Here is a 22,544-nt window from a genome sequence, read left to right on the forward strand (position 1 = left end):
CAGAGTACGACTTTACCAAGATTCCGTCTAAAAATGGTAAGCACTCTAGCACTTCACTCTCGGCCACTCCCTGCCCTTCTCTTCCCCTCCCTGCTTCCTCACCCCCATCCTCACCCACAAGACCCTTTCTGCACTCTGAAGGCAGGACACAAATGAGGGGGCAAACGTGACGACCTGCAGGTGAGCAGATCATATGATAGGAAGAGATATGAAGTAATAAGCAGTCTCTATGTTTTGAAAAGACTATTCACTTAAAACACAATAGTGGACCATTCATGGAGTCAATTATTACATTGGTCTCTCTGTAGTGAAATTCCAAGTAAATTGGAAAACCACCACTCCCAATACAGAGCAGTATCATGCCCAGGTAAATGCCCACATGGTATGATTTCAGAGTTTCAAGAAGGCTCCTCTACTCCAAATTTTTTGTTTTTCCCCATTTTCCCTACAACTCATAGGTGTTATAAAATTTTAACTTTAACTTTTTAACTTTAAGGACTATCTTTCTGTGTCCTTCGAGGGCACAAAATCTGGGGAGATAGGACAATAACAACCACTGATATTAACTGATCATTGTCTTAGTTCTAGCTCTGTAATGAAAGTAGCATAGACTAGGGGGCTTAAACAACCACTGGTCCTCACAATTCTGGAGGCTTGAAGTCTAAGATCAAGGTGCTGCAGATCTGTGTCTGGTGAGGACTCTCTTCCTGGTTTGCTGATGGCAACCTTCTCCCTGTGTCTTCACTTGCTGGGGAGAGAAAGCAATCTCACGTCTCTGCTTATAAGGGCACTAATCTTATTCATGAGTGCTCCACCATTATGACTTAATCACCTCCCCAAAGCTCCACCTCCAAAGGCCATCACAGTAGGGATTAGGCTTCAATGTATGGATTTTCGGGAACAGAAACATTCAGTCCGGAGCAATTATTCACTATAGCTAAGACCTGTTTCAAGGCGTCTCTGTGCACTACCTGTTCTTTTTTTTTTTTTTAAGATTTTATTTATTTATTTATTTGACAGAGACACAGCGAGAGAGGGAACACAAGCAGGGGGAGTGGGGGAGGGAGAAGCAGGCTTCCTGCTGGGCAGGGAGCCCGATGCAGAACTCGATCCCAGGACCCTGGGATCATGACCTGAGCCGAAGGCAGACGCTTAACGACTGAGCCACCCAGGCGCCCCTGTGCACTACCTCTTCTAAAAGAGTCCTGTGGCGGGGGTGGGCACCATTTTCCACAATTTAGAGATGAGGAAACTGAGGCTTGACAGGCTGGACAACTTGTCCAAGGTCACACAGACCCAGGGACTTTTATCACATTACCACTTCACCAACATTACCATGAATGGATTCATAATGTTAAAAAAACACCTGACGTTGGTATAACCACCATTGTTCTTACAGCTTGTACATTCATTTTCTTATTTCCTCACCAGGACCCCCTCTTGAGGAGGCATGATAGGTGGTATTCTGGTAGTTTGTCAGTTTGGTTTCCTCTGGGATAAGGCTGCTGCAGGTTGCAGAAGGAAGGAGGAAGAAGCAGAAAGGGACTGAGGAGAGACCGAGCTGAAGGGAAGGGGCACAAGATAGAGCTGACCCCATAGACACAGAGAATGGACTGGTGATTGCCCGAGGCAGGAGGTGGGAGTAGGCAAAATGGGTGAAAGGGGTCAAAAGGTCCAAACTCTCAGTTATAAAATAGATAGGTCCTGGGGTTGTAATGTACAGCATGGTGACTCTGGTTAACAATACTGTATTGTACATGTGAAAGTTGCTAGGAGAGTACATCTTAAAAGTTCTCATCACAAGAAAAAAATATAACTGTGTGTGGTGATGGTTGTTAACTAGAATTATTGCGGTGATTGTGTTGCAATATATACAAATATTGAATCATTATGTTGCACTCCTGAAACTAAAATAATGTTATATGTTGATGATATCTCAGTAAAAGGACTGGAGCTGAGTCCTCTCTCTTCTCCCAGGACCTGCTCTGCTCACACAAAACACTGTTGTTATGTTTGGGTGGTAAGGCCCCCAGGATGGCATCCCACTTTGAGAAGGAAAAACCAGGCGAGATCCGTGTTCTCTGTAAAATATAGAAGGCACTACAGAAGCCAGGAATACAGTTCCACTGAGATTTACAATAAATTAAACATAGACATAAGCAGAATAAGAGAGTATAGCGTTAAGCTTTCACCAGACTGCCCTGAAGAAGAAAAAAGCCTTAGTGGGGTTCCAGTTCAAGTGCCCGTTTTAAATTGACTTAGGGATATTTGCAATTCTAAGATATAGAAATTTAGGGCAATAAAGGAAGATAAGAGCTATTTAAAATATTGTCAGTGAATTGGTGACTCATTGTCCACATTACCATTAGTTTCTCACAACAGCTTCATGCTGTCAGAATCATTGGGTTCATTTTCAGGTTAGGATGCTGACACTCACAAAGGCTAACATGCAGCTAGAAGTTTCTGTAGCAGAATTCAAAACCAGCTTTGTCCTGCTTCAGAAGCTCTGCTCAGCATAATGAAGCTCCCAGATCAGTCCTACCTTATCTTTCCATGGAAGAGAAAGCATAGATTGAGTCAGCAATTTATGTGCCTCTAAGTTACATCATGTGCTGCCTCCAGGAATCTCAAACTGCCTTGTTTAGGAATAGAGAAGCATGTTTACATACAAGGAAACCTAATTCAGTTGAAACACAACACCGATTTTAGCTTTAGTTTAATTTTGTTTTGAAAACAATAGAGGAGAGGCTTTCGAACTTCTTTGAACTTGACCCACAGAATGAAAAGCCCTTTACATCACTCCCTAGTACACACAAACACACATCTGTAACAGAAGTTTCACAGAATAATACTCATTTACGCATGTGAGAAGCACTCTGACATTTTAGATTCTAGTCTAGTCTTTCTTTCCTCTTTTTTTTCTTTTGTTCATGGTCTTCCTTAATGATTCTTTTTTTTTTTAATTGTGGTAGAAACACTTAACATGAGATCTCTCTAAACAAATTAAGTGCATAACACAGTGTTGTTAACTCTAAACACAATGTTGTTCAACTGATGTCCAGAATGTGTTCGCCTTGTGTATCTGAAACTTTATATTCCTTGAACACTTGCCCATTTCTCCTTCCCCTCAGAGCCCCTGCAACTACCATTCTACTCCTGCTTTTCTGAATTTAACTATTTTAGATATCTCGGATAAATGGAGTCCTGCAGTGGAAAACAGTATAGAGTCTCCTCAAAAAATGACAGATCTTTTCTTTTTTGATGCTGGTCATGACCCATTATATTGATGTCAGGATCCACGAATGTGTTGTTACCCATTTGTAATACAATGAAAGAAAACTTGGTGGCACCTGGGTGGCTCAGTCATTAAATGTCTGCCTTCGGCTCAGGTCGTGATCCCAGGGTCCTGGGATCAAGCCCCGCATCCAGCTCCCTGCTCTGCGGGAAGTCTGCTTCTCCCTCTCCCTCTCTCCTTGCTTGGGTTCCCTCTCTAGCTGTGTCTCTGTCAAATAAATAAACAAAATCTTAAAAAAAAAAATGAAAGAAAACTTGAATTCTTTTTTGTTTTATATTACACAGAAGATTTGTGAAGTAGGTAGGAAGAGGTGGGGGAGGAGGGTAAAAAAGGATTTTTAAAAATTAATTATTGATAGCAACTTAGTGGAAACATTAACACTTATGCACTTTTAATTCTTGGAAAGAGGAAGAGATGGTGCTTATAAACGCTGATTACTTTTCCTACAAGTTGACCAAAGATGATGAAATACCAGATTTGCTTCACTAAACAGACATTTTAGAGTCTGAAGGAAACCAAAACTCAAAGGTTAGTTCATCTTCTGTCTCCAATAATATTCATCAGCTAGCTTGCTAACTAGGGCAAGTCTCCCTCCAAAGCAAATACACCTAGGAGCATGGACGTCACTATCCGCTAGATGGCGATATAGAACAGGCGTAGCCCCTTCCTTAGCCTTGTTTACACTAACGTGCAGGTTGATCTATGCTGCAAAAGAATTTAGAAACCCATGGTTACCCAGTAATTCACTCGAATTTAGCCTGAAAGTTTACTCAACGCTCCTGGCGTGTTTCTGCCTTTTCCTGGAACATCCCAGGAGGTTAGCCTCGTTCTTGATGACAGGCTAGCATTTACAGTTTGTAGTATACTTGGCTGTTTCCTTGTGCAAGTACAGATGAATTGCTGTTATATAAAGTCAAAGCCAGCATAATGTCTGTATTTATTAATAATCTGCGAATGCATATGCCATGAAACTTGCATTTCTTGCCTCTTCCGTGTCACATTTAAGAAATACCGTAGGTCCTCACATCACTTGCCTTGCTAACAATTTATCTCTTAGTTGTTCTACATATGGTAAAGTCATTGGAAATAGTTAATGGACATTTTAGTTCTTCTTTTCCAACTGAAAAGGATGGTCCTCTCAACTACACAATGACAAGCCATTTTCCCTGAAAGAACTAAGTTGAAAATGTATCATAAACAAAAATGTGTGTTTTTTGCAAGGTAGAAGCAGTCTTTTGAAATAATCCCATGTATGAGAGATTTTTAAAATTGTCATCAAGTGATACCTGTTTATAAGACTTGTTTATATTTACTTGGCGGTCTTACTTATTTTTACAATCTTGGTGTAAGAGAAGATATTTATGGATGATTTTCTTTTGCTACTTATTATATTCATAAATTATTTGAATTTTTGTGAATACATATTTTACAAATGGGAAAGTAAAGGTTTTTTGTTATTAAAATAATAGGTAACTATGAGGGAAAACAGAGATTTTAGTATGTCATCACGCAGAAAGCTATTACCAGTTGATCAGTTGAAGGCTCACACAATTTAAGTGCTGTGTAGGTTAATCCTGACTGTGGATTGCTGATTTAGAAAATGATATTTCTGAATTTAGGTCACGTCTACCATGTTCCTGTCTACTATTAAGTATCCTTGTTAAAGTGGAAAGAATATCAAGTTGTTCATTATTCTAAATGTAAAACAATTAGTGAGAAACTGGTAGTAGTGTGGTCAGTTGTTAAAAACAGCAAAATCAATATATCTAATATCTTACCATCCTTCAAGCTCCATAGTAAGCCACATGCATGTGGTGGTCCATAGGTTTAGAGCAGGAGAAGTACTTGCATTCATATTAGCCCACTCTGTACTCCTTGTAGGGCAAATATGGGGCATATCAGGGCTCTAAGATATAAAATTCTGCATGTAAGGTCCTACGTCTAATAAGTTACAGAGCCAGGAAGGACCGACCATGTGATTCTGAGTTGAAAACTACTTGTCTTCCATTTTTGTGGGCTTGAAGGCTATGCCTACAAATGCTCCCCACATGAGGAAGAGGAAGAGGAAGTCATTTTAGCAGGCATTTAAAGCATTGCTCTTTCTGGCTTTTCCTTTACTTGCATGTGGGGAGTGAGCCAGGAGGCAGGACTGGAATAATTCAGAAAAGACTGCGCAAGCCAGTCATCCTCACACCCAGTATCGAAAGGGTTCTTGGTGACACCTGTGGGGTAGACTGCGCAGGTCCTAATGATGCTGAATCCTGATGCCACATTGATTTGTGATATTATACACCACCTTTCAAACTGCAACTCCTTGAGGCACAGCAGTGTGTTCACGGAACTAGTAAGTGTATGCTGATCACCTCCCCAGGGCCCAGGACTCATGGTCTGGCTGGGAAAATGGAATTGGGCACAGCAGACAGGCCCCTACCCACATGGAGTTTGAAGTCCAGCAGGGCAGAGAGACATTAACAAATAAGCACATGGACAAATGTATGTGATCAAATACTAATTCTACTGTGAGACAAAAAGTGAAAGCTTTATGACAGACAACAACAGAATAAAGCATAATTTAGATGGGATGAGGGGTGTGTCCGGAAGTTTCTCTCGAGGAGCATTTTTTCAGCTGAGACCTAAACAATGAGTAGGGATTTATCAGGAAAGATTGTAGGAAGAGTTCCAAAAAGAGGGACAGTCCTATACAAAGGCCCTGAGGTAGGAAAATGCTCTGCTTGTTGGAAGACCCAAAGCTCATGTGGCCCCTGTCCAGTGAGCCAAGGGAAGGTGATGGGAGATAGGACAGAGAGGCAGGTAGAGGGTCCAGCACTGGAACCTTGTTGTCCATAGGAGGAATGGTGTATTTTATCCTAACAACAGTGGCAAGCCATTAATGAGGGTTTTTTTTTAAGATTTATTTATTTATTTGACAGAGAGAGACATAGTAAGAGAGGGAACACAAGCAGGGGGAGTAGGAGAGGGAGAAGCAGGCTTCCCACCGAGCAGGGAGCCCAATGCAGGGCTCGATCCCAGGACTCTGAGATCGTGACGAGCCGAAGGCAGACACTTAACAACTGAGCCACCTAAGTGCCCCCATTAATGAGTTTTAGGTAGAGAGGAGACATAATCAGATTTATGTTTTTATGGGTTTTTTTTAAGGATTTCTTTGCGAGAGAGAGAGAGCGTGGGGGGGTGGGCAGAGGGAGAGGGAGAGAGAGTCTTTAGCAGACCCCAAGCTGAGCTCAGAGCCTGATGTGGGGCTCCATCTCACAACCCTGAGGTCATGACCTGAGCTGAGATCAAGAGTCGGACGCTTGACTGACTGCACCACCCAGGCGCTGCCAGAATTATGTTTTTAAAAGATGACATTAGTGGCTTTGATTCAATGAGAATGGAGTGAGAGTCTTGGACCAGCTGTGAGGCTCCCACGGTGGTGCAGGGGCAGATGACAGACCTCTGCAGGGGTGGGGAAGGGAGGTGAAGGAAAAGAGAAACACCCCAGCAGGGGATCAAATGGTGTGGAAGGGATGTGCACTTGTTAGGGACGAGCTCATGGGGGATGTTCAAGTGGAGATGTCATGGAGGCACATGGCTTTAAGAGTCCCTTGTCGCAAAAGAGAAGATTAGCCGGAGTTACGGCTTTGGTTGATGTCATCCCTGAGATGGGACCCAAACCCAATGAGACTCTCTTGGGAGAAAGAGCTCAAGTAAAAGAAAGGAAGGCCCAGAACTCAGCCCAAAGAAACATGTATGTTAAAAAGTAGTTAAAGGAGCATGAGAAGGGGCCAGCAGAGAAGTGGGAGACAAACCAAGAGATCATTGTGAGGAGGAAGTGGCCAATGTTGGCAAACGCTGTGGAGAGCCCATCAAGGCGAGGACCATGACCTATGTCTTAGAAATGCAATCAACAGTAGTTCACAGAGGAGAGCAGTACGTTTTAGAAATGTAATTTCAACTAGAATGAGCTGCTATCATTCTTCACTTTCAAGGAGGGTCTTTTACCCCCATAGCTTTAAAATTAGCCTGATTGGAATATTTTATTTCTGAGCACTCAGATTTCTGGGCTTTCTGTAGCAGCCAGACTGGTATAAGCTGTCAGTACCACCTTTCCCCCTCTAACATTTAATTATGAAAAATTTTAAGCATACAGAAAAATTGAAAGAATTATAAAATGAATACTCGTGTTATTTATCAGCTAGATTCTACAATTACCGTTTTGCTATACTTGCTTTATCACACATCTATCCATCGAACCATCCCTCAATCCACCCACCAATCCATTTTATTTTTTGGATGCATTTCAAAGTAAATTTTAGGCATCAGAACATTTCACAACCAAACACTCTAGCCTCTATATCACTAATAAGAGTTTATATCTGTTTATGGTTCAATTTCCTTTGAAGTGTTAAAAGAATGAAACTTTAAATCTTTTTTTAAAGATTTTATTTATTTATTTGAGAGAGAGAGGGAGGGAGCACGAGTGGGGTAAGGGGCAGAGGGACAAGAAGACAACTCGCTGAGCAGGGAGCCCAACGCTGGGCTTGATCCCAGGACCCTGAGATCATGACCTGAGCTGAAGGCAGATGCTTAACCTACTGAAACTTTAAATCTTAGTGTCCCAGTGGAGGCCTTTTGACTAATGTATAACCTTGTGTATCCATGGTATTAAGTTAGAGAACATTAAATCATCTCAGAACGTTTGTCCCTGCTGCTTCATCTTTCAGAATGTGCAGATAACGTAGGTAAGGAATCCTGATGGTGGACTTACAGTATGAACACAGCAAGCATTAAATTCCCTTTTCCCTTCTGCCAGGGGACTCTGCCATTGCTCATATACATTCAGCCACATTTTCACCACGATAGAAATAGACACTGACCTCTTCCTAAAAGTGCTTTTGTAAACATTTCACAATAAACCCTTTGTAGAGGACAGTGGTGTCCAGTGAACCAAGCCCAGCCCAGGAAATCATAATTCCTCACTCAGAAGTCTGCTCTGCTGGTGCTGAGCAAGCTAATGTCATAACCCTCCTAGTTATAAAACAGGAACAATAGACATCTATATCGTACAAGTGTGAAAATTACCTTGGTGTTTCAGTATAAGAACTAACATAGCCGGGCGCCTGGGTGGCTCAGTTGGTTAAGCGACTGCCTTCAGCTCAGGTCATGATCCTAGAGTCCCGGGATCGAGTGCTGCATCGGGCTCCCTGCTTGGCAGGGAGTCTGCTTCTCCCTCTGACCCTCCCCCCTCTCATGCTCTCTCTATCTCATTCTCTCTCTCAAATAAATAAATAAAATCTTTAAAAAAAAAAAAAAAAGAACTAACATAGCCCTGGAAGAAGAGGTATAAAGACTCCAATGCTAGGCTGTAAGCATTATGACTAACCTGCCATAATTTCACAGTTTGCCCCATCGGTGCCCTGTCCTCACCTCATTGCTAGAGTGAGAATAGGCAGAATCAGGGACATTCTGGGCACAGGGTTGCGCCTGCTTAGATTTGGCACAAGAATCAGAACTGGAGTTGCTAACTTTGTCTTACCAGTTCAAATATCCATTGTTAACAACCCCGAAAGAGACTGTGAGGTGACTTCAGTTGTTTATTTTATTTATAACTCTGAGCTTGGGGAAGGTCATACATGAGACTGATGTGTTGGAATGAGTAGAGGATTTCTCAATTGTTGGTTCGAAGGAATCCAGAGACGTAAGTTGAGGTAACAACGGTTTTTGAGAGTTAATTGAAACTTGCTTGAGCCTTGTTCCCAAGCTCTATGCAAAGTCTAATGATTTCCCCAGATTTACCCATTAGTTACCGAGATTATACAGGCTTGTGTTTACTTCTAGTTCCAAAGTCCTGCTCCTCCTGAATTCATATCTCTCTTGGGTCCACTTCCACTCCCGCCATCTTTTTTCCTGTTCTGGGCCAACCCAGACATGGAATTCAGCCTCTTTTCTTTAACTTCCCCCATGACGACTTTCCAAAGCAAAGCCCTGTGGAACCCCATCTCTCTTTCTTTAATCTCTCCCTTCTACTCTCTTGACTCCCAAATTCCTCTTGATGGTTAGATTCGGATTGGTTTAGCTGTGACTTTACTTCCATGTATTCTTCCATCCATAGCCCCAGGGCCTTACTTTCCACCCATAAGTGGATAATCACGGTATTTTTCTTTTTTTAAAAAGATTTTATTTATTTATTCATGAGAGATAGAGAGATAGAGAGAGGCAGAGAGAGAAGCAGGCTCCCTGTGGAGCACGGAGCCCGATGCAGGACTCGATCCCAGGACCCTGGGATCATGACCTGAGCTGAAGGCAGACGCTTAACCGACGCTTAACACCACCCAGGCGTCCCACGGTATTTTTCTAAACAAAGGTAGTTCTCTAAGAGGATCTCTGGTGCAAATTCTTTAATGTACATACAGCTGACCCTTGAACGACACAGGGGTTAGGGGCGCTGACCTCCTGGTACAGTCAAAAAATCTGCATAACTTTTGACTCCCCCAGAACTTAACTACTAGCAGCCTACTACGGAATGGAAGCCTTACCAATAACATAAACAGTTGATTAACACAGATTTTGTATGTTGTATGTACTAAGTACTGTATTCATACAATAAAGTAAGCTAGAGAAAAGGAAGTGTTATAAGAAAAGTCATACACAAGAGAAAATACATTTGCAGTGCTACACTGTCTTTATCGAAAGATAAAGTGTGTAAGTGTGTACAAAAGGATTTATGCAGTTCAAACTGGTGTTGTTCAAGGGTCAACTGTATACACACACACACACACAGAGTACATGTGTGGTTATATGTAAGTCATATGCATGTGCAGAACATATAACACATAGAAACATGTAGATCATTACTTGAATGCATGTAACTAAATATATAATCCATGTCACATGTATCTACACACAAACACCTGATTATAGCCTATGACTTCCATCTACAGAGGTCTAAACCACTTTCACCATGGAGCTGGTGAACTCTTCAGCTCCTGCTTTGTGCTCTTGGATTCTCATCTTATTTCTTCCTTGCCACCAATCCTTCCCAAAACTGAAATGGATCCCATCTGGTTTGCACGGTTTAGTTTAGAAAATGAGAGACTGGAAATATCTGTTCGGTTCCTTGTTTGTTCAATCACACATTCACTCCACATCTGATAACTGAGCACCTACAATGGAGTGCCCTATTAGATCCTATAGAAGAGAAGAGATGGGCAAAGAAAGGAGGGGTCCATGTCTGCAGAAACTTAAAATCCAGCTGGGTGTGCAACACTTAGCACACATGAAACAACACATCCTCAAACGCACAATTCTCATCAGAAGAACAGCAAATTAAAGCAGAATGCTGAAGCCTTGCAGTGTAGCCCAATGCTGCTGTTTCAGCAGAATGAGCAGGAGGAAAAAAACCACTGTGGTCGAAAGAAACTGCTGGCTTACGGATTTTTTTTTTTTTAATTACAATTTGCATGCTCTTCTAACAGTGTTAGTTCTGCTTAGATGGCAGAGTGGCTTTCATGAAAGTATGAGCTCAGCCTTGTCTTATGCCTGTTGAGAAAAAAAAAGAGGGCAGGTAAAATGACTGTAGTAACAGCACCAAGCTAGCTGAAAACCACAGTGTCTTTCAGATGAGACAAAAAAACCGCACACTGGAAATTTTTTTTTTGCTTGCTAAAAACCCCTTGAAGTTGTCTCAGAAGCACACACATAGGCGATTTCCTCTTTTCTTCTTACGAGTGTCCTCAAGGAAAACAGCTTTCGAAATCCGAAGTGTCAGAGCAGTAGAGCCATGGAGAGGCCTGGGTTAATTCTGATTGAGCAGCAAGTGCCCCCTGAGTCTTAAGGAAGCACGTGGTCAGGAAGACCTTGGAGCTGGTCAGTGTCTGAATCAATCACATGTGCTTGAAGAGAAGTCGTTCTGATTCATCCAGGTCTGCACAAACTCAGAAGTCACAAGTACTTTGGAATCCAGTCTCACTGACACACTGGATGCTTTGGGTCGTTTTCTTTTCTGCCAATTTGGTTTTAGACTGCGGCAAAAGGGGAGACTAGAGAACTCAGACAGAGTAAAGTAAGAGCAGATATATCTACATGGCCATATTTGGGGAGAGGGACTTAATCTTTATGTAGCTCTTCCAAATCTCTACATACAGTACAGCAATTTATAACTGAACTCTACACTGAATATTATCATTGAAAACATCTTAAACCACTTTGGAACAGGAATGAGTAACATCTGAATACGTTTTCAAAAACCCATGTCCTATATACTAAAGGATATCTACATTAAAGCTGACTAACTTCATCAGTGTTCATTAGACATCAAAGTGGACCCAAGTTCAGAAAACCGAAGGACTCTCATTCTACATGCAGATCAACATGGCCTATATGTGGTTTTGATTATTATTTTATTTTATTTCATTTTTAAAGATTTTATTTATTTGACAGAGAGCGACACAGCGAGAGAGGAAACACCAGCAGGGGGAGAGGGAGAGGGAGAAGCAGGCTTTCCGTGGAGCAGAGACTCCGATGTGGGCCTCGATCCCAGGATCCTGGGATCATGACCTGAGCCGAAGGCAGACACTTAACGACTGAGCCACCCAGGAGCCTTGATCATTTTTTTAATTAAAAAATCAAATGTACTTTTAATGTGTGCATGGAGGAAATTACATACGAATTTCACGAAGAATGGGAAATAGTAAAATAGTGAAGGGTGATATTTGTGTATGCGGAGGAAAGATACAATCGCCTATTTCTTGGTGGTAGTGAAATATGATAAATAACTTTTCACGGTCAACTAACAAAAGAGGCAGAGCTAAAATAAAACAAAAGCATTTCCTTGGGGTCCCAGAATTGCAATTTGGGGAACACAGATTTGGGCAGCAACCCAGTGTCCTCTGAGGGAACAAAAGTCAAGGGTTTTAAAAGAGGGAAGAGAATGTTTGTGTAAGTTGTTTACAAAGAATTTTGATTGGTGTTGTTCCTAGAAAATTAATCTTCTCTGAATACAACTGGTATTGTAAAAGCTACCACTAAGCTAAAGTCTGTTACTGTAACAAGTTGTAATTGTTTGTGCTGAGTCCTTGGAATATTTTCAGTTTGACCCAGTACAAAAGTTCTTGGTTCCACTGGTGAGGACATGTGTAAGGCCCACCACTTCTATAGCCTCCTAGCTCTGTTTGAAAACCTCTGGACACAAGTGACCCCACTTCATTTCACCTTTTACACCATAGAGCCTCCAAAATGGACTGATTGATGCAGGTTTTCACATTCTATCCAAGTTAGTGCGTTTCTACGAATTGGCTCTGTTTTTCCTTGTTTATCTCTGTGACAAAATTTAAGATAAATTATTTATTAGAGGAAACACAAATGGTCTAAATTTGAAAACATTTAGCAAGATGAACCTACCATGCTAGGCATGATACTAAGAGAAATTGGCCCTTGTTTCATAAATCTGTAGTCTTTGTTCTCATGCTTCCTTAAACCACAGAAGAACTGGCCGTTCCTGGGAAACCCTTAGTTCTCACATGATGCTCCTACTTATTCTTTTTACTTATTTATACGCTTAATGAAATCACGCAATCACATGATGTACTCAAACTTGAAAATTCTTTAAGTTGATACTTCAAATTCTATAAATTATATCTAGATCTAGTGTTAATTTTCTAAGTTTCCCTGAATGCGACAAAAGTCCTCTCCCTGTATGACAGAGGTGGTACCATAAACAAGTGGGAAGAGGACAGTCGGCCAATGATGTTGAAAATATCAATGGTGGCTATCTTAGGGCAACAGGCTCTCAGGTGACTTTTAATGTATTTCTTCATATGTTAAATAGTTATTTGAATTTTAACAGTGATCATGAGTTGTTTATATAATCAGAAAGCTATTTCCATTGTAAAAATTACAGTATTGGAAAAATTCACTTCTAGGTGTAAATAAGTAAAATTCGATTTTTATTACCTAACACCCTATGCACAGATAAGTTACCGAAAGAATAAAGACCAAAGACCAAAATATGTGAAGCACAACTTTTATACTATTAGAATGAAATATATAGTCTTCATGAACTTGAGTTAAACAGAATTTCTTAAAACAAGACAGAAAGAGCATGAATCACAAAGAAAAAGATTCATAAATTTGCTTGTAATTTTTAAATGATGCCAAAATTACAGCTTAGCTTGAAAATCTAGTTAAAAAACAAGCCATATGGGGCACCTGCGTGGCTCAGTCAGTTAAGCAAATGACTCTTGATTTCGGCTCAGGTTGTGATCTCAGGATCATGAGATCAGCCTCATTGGGCTCTGTGCTGGGTGTGGAGCTTGCTTGGAATTCTCTCTCTCCCTCTCCCTCTGCCCCCCCCCACTACCCCCATGCATGTGCATAGTCTCTCTCTAATTAAAAAAAAGAAGAAGAAAACAAGCCATAGACTAGGAGAAGATATTTATAACATGTATTACAAAGTATCTAAGATATACAAGGAATTAAGATTATTGATAAGCAATAAAACAAAACCCCCAATTTTTGAAAATGGGCAAAAAATATGCACAAGAAACATGAAAGGAACACAAAGTCACCAAAATTCACAAGAATATGCTCCTCCTAACCATACTGAGAGAAATACAAATTAAATTAGATCCTTCTTTATATCCGATTGTGTACAAAATGTTTAATTGTACAATATGAGACATTGGAAAGATAAAGAATAGAAACTTGCAAAATCTACTAGTGGGAGTGAAAATAAATACAACTATTTTTTTAAAAGATTTTATTTATTTATTTGAGAGAGCGAAAGGGAGATAGAGCGTGAGTGAGGGGCAAGGAGCAGAAGGAGAGGGACAAGCACACTCCACATTAAGTGTGGAGCCCAGCTTGGGCTTGATCCCATGAGCTTGAGATCATGAGCTGAGCCAAAACCAAGAGTCCGACACTCAACCAACTGAGCTACCCAGGTGCCCCCAAATACAACTATTTTGACATCAAATTAACAATACCCAGTAAGGGGGCGCCTGGCTGGCTCAGTCAGTGGAGTGTGTGACTCTTGAGGTGCAACTCTCAGGGTCATGAGTTCAAGCCCCAAATTGAGCATAAAGTTTACCTTAAAAATAAAAAATAAATAATAAGTAAAAAGGTAACTGCTTGAAAAAAACCAAATAAACAAAAAACCCCAATGTCCAGTAAAGCTAAAAATTTACATTTCTTGTGACCTAAAAGGTCCTCCTGTAGAGAAACTTGCAAATATGTGCATAGGAAACAGCTATAAGAAGCTGGGGATGATCTGAAACCCATCAGAGGGGAAATGAAATATAAAGTTTGTATTCCCAAGAACATTCAAATGGCAATTTAAAAAAATGAACTAGGTCTCTATATATTAATGTTGTAACTAGATCACAAAAACATACCGTTAAGAGGAACTAAACCAGGTTGCAGAAATAAACGATATGATACAAATTATTTTAAAATAAAAAACACTGTATATATTGATGATGTATACATATATACATAATAACTAGAGTCATGTACTGGAGATACCCCTTGGAGTATTTGGGAAGGAAAGTGAAAAAAGGTAATTAAGGAATTTTATCTGAATATTATATTACTTTTATTAAAATATAAAGCATATTGCAAGACATAAAACTAATGACTTAGACTCTCATTCCCGCTCGACCCTGACCAGATGAGCAGAATTGCAGTGTCTAGGCTATAGGAAGAGAACCTACAGGGCCCCTGTGTGGAGCCACACTTTAGTATTAAGGGCGCTGAGCAGTGGTCAGCCCCAATTTCTATTTACAATCATGACACGGATAGAACACTACTGAATGCCCAGCATGAATCTAGATGATGCTCCTCGAAGTGTGCCCACTGTGAAGAGCCATCTCACTCACAGATACCACAAGATACTAATAGTTTCTGAAATACACATCCATACCATTGGGGGGCAAAAATAGCTCTCAGCCCGAAGAAGATTACACTGAAAGAAGAAATTGAAGACTTTTTGAAGAAAACTCAGATCAGACATGGAGTTGGTCAAGTCAGTCTGAAAACTCCCCTCCCCCCAAAAGATTGCCTTTTTTTTTTTTAAGATTTATCTTTATTTATTTAAAGAGAGAGAGTGCGCACATGAGCGGGGGTGGGGGAGCAGAGGGAGAGGGAGAGAGAGAATCCCAAGTAGATTCCCAGCTGAGCATGGAGCCCAACACAGGGCTCGAACCCATGACCCTGGGATCATGACCTGAGCCAAAATCAAGAGTCAGTAGCTTAATCAACTGAGCCACCCAGGTGCCCCCAAAAGACTGGAAACATGGAAAGCACATGGAAAGCATATGGCCTCTCTTGGCATGAGGAAAGAACACATATGCTATAAAGAAAAGGGGGCATTTTCTCAGCAAAATTTCCAAAGGTTTTTCTTCTATCTCTGCTGCTTTCACATCTGCTGGCCATGGGATGGGAACTCTGTCAGAAGATCAGACAACCTCTATCAACCCCTTTGGATGAACACTTGAGATCTGACTATGTTCACAAAGCAGAGGTTGTCAACTGAAGACTTCACTTAACCATGCTATTTATCCTTGGAGAAGCAGGAACTAGAAAGCCAAGTGGCAGATGCAAACTCCACAGTAGAGTTCATACACTAAAATGCTTGTGCTTTCACATATAAGGACTGAAACTTCCAACTGTGACTCAGTTAAGTAACTGTTAAGGGTTGGTTTTCTGTCGGAGGCACCTGCCCAGTCCAGTTTCAGACTCTTCCTCAGTGTAGTTGCTGTATTTAACTGTATCCTTTGTGCTGGACTTTGGGGCGGCTCTTAGAATCAGTGTTAATTTGTGTGTGCATTAAAAAACTGGAAAGAGAAAAACAAATGTTCGCCAAATCCTTCAGAGATTAGTATATTCACATATGGTTTAAAACCAAACTTTATCAAAGCTTTTGATTAAACCAGAAGAAAAGTAATTCTCGTCTCAGCCTTTTGGCTAAGATCATGTGTAAAAATAAACATCTGTACTTCCCTGGTGCTACTAGGGACCTTCTGGGCCTGGTTTGGGCGATTATCACTGGAGTCAGGCACAGCGAGGGAAATGACCCTATTTTGCTCTTTTGCAATTCAGTGGCTGGGAGGGCATAGGATGTCCAGAGGCCAAAGCAAGAGCATAACCACCTCTGGGACCTTTCTGGACCTTGCTTGGGGCAGAGGTGGCGCTTGATGAGCGGACTTAAACCTTCTCCCAGCTTTGCTGAAGGAAACCAAGCCCTAGGTTAATTGATAGCTATTAGCGACTATTATATTTGTCAATATTCTAAATATTATTAGGAAGTCTGTATCATGAAAAAAATTATCTATCAACCCAGGCCCCAGTGTTCGTCCACCCCCCACCCCCCACCAGTGAGCAAGTCAGCTTCCAAGTCATGGCCCCCTACCCAGGCTTCCCAATGGATCATACTTCACCAAGTTAGGTCTCGTTCTTTCCTGAGATGATTGAGCAAGACAGCATCAGCAGGGCCAACTCAATAAGGTTCAGCCTTAAGCCTCCTATTTTAGTTTATTTGTTAGCCAGGTTTCCCCAGAAACCAACTTTGAGACAAAGATTTGAGTCCAAGTAGTTTATTTTGGGGTGACTCAAGAAAGTGTTATTGAGTGGGTTACCCCTGTCAGCACCTGGGGGGAGGGGTTTCAGTACCACTGGGGAACTATGGGTAACAGCAGAGAATACACCTCAGAGTCATCCCACCAAAGGAGGGCAAGGAAGTTAGGGGATTTTTCCTCCCATTCAAATGTCAGTAGCTGAGGGCTGCACCTGCACTCCTGGCTGAAACCCCCAGATGGAAAATTGTGGGTGCTTGCAGTAGGTTGCCCTGGCATACACCGTGATGGCCAGTACCTAGGGGTTATAGGCAGAGCATAGTCAGCATCTGCTATCATCAATACAAATAACATTCAGGGCTCTTGTTTTAGTGATGCTAGAAGGCTTCTGGCGGAAGTATGCAGTGTCACAGGGACTATTACCCATGGGAGTCTTCCAAGGTTTCTTATGTTTGGCTTGTGAACTGTGCATCATAGCCCTGTAGAGGACTGCTTTCGCAGGCCCCTCACCCCACCCTATTTCCAGGACATGCACCAGAATTCTCAGGTCTTTCAGGAAATTCCGAAGTCTTTCATGTGTTTTTTGCTCTTTTACTAACTGTGAGAATATAGTTCATCAGTCATATGAAAGGGCATGTGAAAAAGCACAAAGCATAAAATACTCTTCCTACCCTCAAGGACCAGGTAGTCCATTTGGTGAGTTACAATGTGTATCATTATTCTTCTTTTCAGGTGGAATATGGGATAAGAACTAAAGGGACCAAGTTGCTCAAAAGCCTTTCCAGCTGGAAAACCTATAAAAACAGAAATCAAGTTAACTTGAGATTAGAATTGAAATGCCAGAATTGCAGAATTCTGTCCCTGATTGAAACCACCTCTGCTGATTTACTGAAGATGACACTACTTTCAACATTGTGTTATAGTTAGTGTTTTGTCTGGCTATAGCTAAACTGTCAACTCCTTAAGAACAAGGATGATTTCCATATTAGTTACCTCTTGCTACATAACAAATTATCACCAAATTTATAGCTTAAAACAAGACAGATTTATTATCTCACAGGTTCTGTCAGTCAGGCATATGGGCAGAGTTCACCTGGGTCCTCATTCTCAGGGGCTTCCAAGCTGACCTGATTGTTGGCAGGATTAAGTTCTTCATGGACTGATAAACTGAGGGCCCTGGTTCCTAGATTGTTGTTGGCTGGAGGCCACCCTCAGCTCCTTGCCAAGTGGGCCTCTCCCATATGGGAGTTTGCTTCACCAGAGCGTGCAAACCAAGAAAGCAATAGAAACAGAAGTCATAGTCTTTTCTAACCTAATTATAGAAGTGACAGCCCATCACCTTTGCCATATTCTTTTGGTAAGAAGCAAGTCACTCAGTCCAGCCATACTTAAGAGAAGGAGATTACATAAGACCAATACAAGGAAGCAGGTATCATTGAGGGGGGTGGTCATCTTATGGGTCTGCCTGCCTTACCACCTGGTATAGTAGGTGCTCAATAATGTTTATTATTTAAATGTTTATTGTTCCTAAAACAACAGGACAAGTTGCAAAACTGCATCACAGCAAAAGAACATTAAATTTCAGAGGGAGCAAATCATATAATAGGAGGGTTTGGAGTTGTACCTTCTCTTTAGTGGACAAATCCACTTAAGAACTCAATCGTGTACTAATAGCGAGACTGTGAGCTCCTTGGGGTGGGTTAGACTGTGTCCTTTATCTCAACATCTTCAACACTTACTGCCCTTTCGCTGACACATGAAAGGAACTTGGCAAACATTGAATGGATTGAGGAATGATTTAGTGAATGACAAAATCTGTCTCTCTTAGGACTTTTTTCCCCCAGGCTACACATTTAACAAAATGTTACACCAATTTAGAAAGCAGTCATGGGGCCATGGGGAAGTTTATTATTGCAGAAACACTAAACAAATATTTGATTAGATGAATGTCAACAACGTATTCCCTATGATGGCTCTGGTATCTTTATTTTACAATACCCTTCAAAATACTAATCTGAGAAAACCTATAATGTGGAAAAATAGAAGTCATGTCCAGTAAAATCTGCCCTTGCTAATACAGTCAGAGTCTTCATAGCACAGGCATTGGAAAGATAGAATTTACAATCTAGTTTTATCTGGAGGTTGACTAGCAAAGATTTGGATGCTAGATGTACTCTGGGGAGTAGTGTCTCACAGATTTCAAGTTGGAGTTCAGCAGAAGAGTGAATCCATGTGAAAATTAGTGCAAACCCTTTTCTACACAAGGTCAGCTGTAAATTTTTGTAAGCGCTTAGAAGACTAGGATTGCACTGGGTTTTAAGAATGTATCAGATGAAATGCTGGTTAGAAAAGGAACTGCTTTTATTCAAAGAAACTAATCCTTAGTCTCAGAACTGATATACATTCTCCCATCCCTCTGTCTCTCTCTCTCCTTCACTCCCTGCCCCCATCCCTATATCTCTCTCTCTATCATTTCCTCTATTAAGGAAGAGTGATTTCCTGATTCTATACACGTAACATATTTATGGAAAGTCACAGACATTACTGGCCAATTCAGCCTTCTTATTCTGTTTTGGGTGACTTAAACCATACATATTAATACCAACATTCCTTGGATGTTGATAGATGAGTAAGAATCAGATTGTGTACTTTGTAAGAATGACTGGGGGATTCCCAAGAGCTACAAATTCTGCAAAACAATCCCTTAAGTAAATAGTGGAAAATGATAGTTTATTTTAAGCCCTTTGAAAAGTTGAAAAATGATGCAAAAGGAAAGGGCTCATCTGTTCTTAGTCAGCGTTTGACCTTTGACTATATAAACACAAGACACACATGAGCTAGAGCTAGGAAACAGAGCATTATTTCTCTACTATGCAGATGGACAAAATGAATCTTGCCATTGAGTTTTACAGAGATATACTACAGCACTATTACACAGAACATTACATTTAATCACTTATTTTTAAAGAAGGCAGTTGTTAAGATTTTTGGCAATCTCAGTAACTTTTTTTTTTAAATCTGTAAAATGAGGAGATTGCACCAGATCTTTTCCAGTTTTTCCTGCTCTAAAATGCTAATACCAGGACTCACTGAGTCAGGCTATCTCAGAATCCATACAGTAATTCTTTTATTTTGTTTTTAAAGATTTTATTTATTTATTTGTCAGAGAGAGAGACAGAGAAAGCACAGCAGGGGGAGCGGCAGGCAGAGAGAGAAGCAGGCTCCCCGCTGAGCAAGGAGCCTGAAGCGGGGCTTGATCCCAGCCCTGGGATCATGACCTGAGCCAAAGGCAGACACTTAACCAACTGAGCCACCCAGGCACCCCTCCATACAGTAATTCTTGTCCTTCCACCACCCTAATACCACATCCCCTTCTAATTCTATCTAATTCTATCGCATGCCATCTTGACATTAACACACAACTGTTAACACACAGTAACGTACAAGTCCCTGCCAGAAGCATCTCGCTTCTAGAAAGGGCAATGAAGACCCCAGCACCACCATCAAGTGTCTTTGTTACTATATGCTGAAATTACCTGGTAGGAAGTGGGCCACAGAAGAAGCAGGGAAATGTCTCCTCTAAGCTTTTTTATTAGCAGGAAGGGATCAGTTTAAAAGGTTAGTTATTTGCCACCTTGAACTTTCAGCTCCTTTCTACCAATACATCTCTTTCATTTCCTTCAGGTAGAAAACCTATCCCCAAGAAACCCTATTTATGGCAATTCCTACATAGCCTTCCAGTCTTAGCCCGACAGGAACTCCCCCAAGAAGACTTTGGCACTCCTTCTTCTAAGTCCCCAATTCGTCTTGCACACATACTCTGTATTATAATCATTTCCTGGCAGTGTGTTAGGTCTTCCCAAGAAGGGCTATGGTCTGCCATCTCTGTATCTTCAGTGCCCTAGTGCCTAGTGTATAATTAGGGCTGGAAATATATTTGTATAGCCCATGAATGAATGAAAAGACTTTTCTGATCAATTTCACCCTGCTCTGATTACTCTTTCATTACACAGCTTAGGCTGCTTACACCATGTACACAAGTACATGAAGCAACCGAACTGCTTAGCTGCAATATAATATTTCTTAGTCAAGGAATATTTTATATGAGCAAGGAGAATTGACTATTTAAAGAAATTTTATATAAATCTTTTTGTAACTGGTCAAATTCAGATTTGCACAGGAATTTTAAGGAGCAGCCTTGTGGGAGAGAGTCCAGAGCTGTTTCTTCTGCCTAAAATTAAAACTGTCCAAAGAGCCTAAGAACTAGCTTACTTTCCTCTTCCCAGCCCACATTCACTGATGCCCTAAATTAAAACTTGAATTAATAGCAGAAAAAAGAAGTATACTCTGAAGAGGTTTTCACCCACTAAAAGGAAGTGAGTATAAAAGAGAGTTATCAACTTTTTCACTTTTATATTTCCTTTATTACGCTGTTTCTCAAAATGAACACAGCTTTATTTTCTTGTGATAAAAATAACACGTTAATTGAAATAAATTCAGACAATACAAAAAGTGTAAAAAAATGAAAATTATCTTTTTTTAAAGATTTATTTATTTATTTGACAGAGAGAGAGGGACACAGCGAGAGAGGGAACACAAGTAGGGGGAGTGGGAGAGGGAGAAACAGGCTTCCCACCAAGAAGGGAGCCTGATGCGGGGCTCAATCCCAGGACCCTGGGATCATGACCTGAGCCAAAGGCAGACACTTAACGACTAAGCCACCCAGGTGCCCCAAAAATGAAAATTATCTTATATCCAGTCACCCAGAGAGAACTCTTGTTAACATTTTGATGTGTACCTTTCCATATTTTTTTCTCTGCACATACAAAAATGTGGTCATGTTATACACGATGTTTTATAAAATTTTAAAAATTCAACTTAACATATCATGGGCATCTTTCCTTTAAAATAAATACTGATCTTTGTTATTGTTTTTAAACCTGCAGAGCAACATCCCATTGTATGGTTGTATTGTGATTTGTTTAATCAACTCTCTGTTGATGATAATCATTTACATGGCTTCCAGGATTTTAGTGTTATGAATAACACTGTGACGAACATATCTGTTTATACAACTTTGTAGACTTTTCCAGTTATTTCCTTAGGATAAATTCACAGAGGTAAAATTGCTGGATACAAGAGTTTGCATATAAAGAAACTCAATATATATTGCCAAATTACCCTCTGGACAGGCTGATCTTATTTGTTGTACTATGTCACTGCATGAGAGATTGTTGCTCCACACATTACCAATACCAGCAGTTAGCAATCTTAAAATTTTACCTATCTATTGAGCAAAAATTATATTCATTGTTTCATTACAATGATTACTTGATAGGGAAACATTGATCAAATTCTTTTTTTTAAAGATGTATTTATTTGAGAGAGCGAGAGAGCGCACACGCACACTTGCACACAAGCAGGGGGAGTGGTAGGGGGAGAGGGAGAGAGAGAATCTCAAGCAGACCTCCCACTGAGTGCAGAGCCCAGTGCTGGTCTCAATCCCAGGACCCCAAGATCATGATCCCAGCCAAAACCAAGAGTCCGATGCTTAACCAACTGAGCCACCCAGGCACCCCTCATTGATCAAATTCTTAGAGGAAATTTCACTTGAGTCTTAGAGGCTACTAAGATTCAGTCCCACATTAGGGAAGTAACAAGTGACCTGAATCTATAATGGCTCA

Source organism: Mirounga angustirostris, unplaced genomic scaffold, assembly GCF_029215605.1.
Source record: "Mirounga angustirostris isolate CCGP_5_RB_7025 unplaced genomic scaffold, mMirAng1.0.hap1 SCAF_14, whole genome shotgun sequence".
Taxonomy (NCBI): domain Eukaryota; kingdom Metazoa; phylum Chordata; class Mammalia; order Carnivora; family Phocidae; genus Mirounga; species Mirounga angustirostris.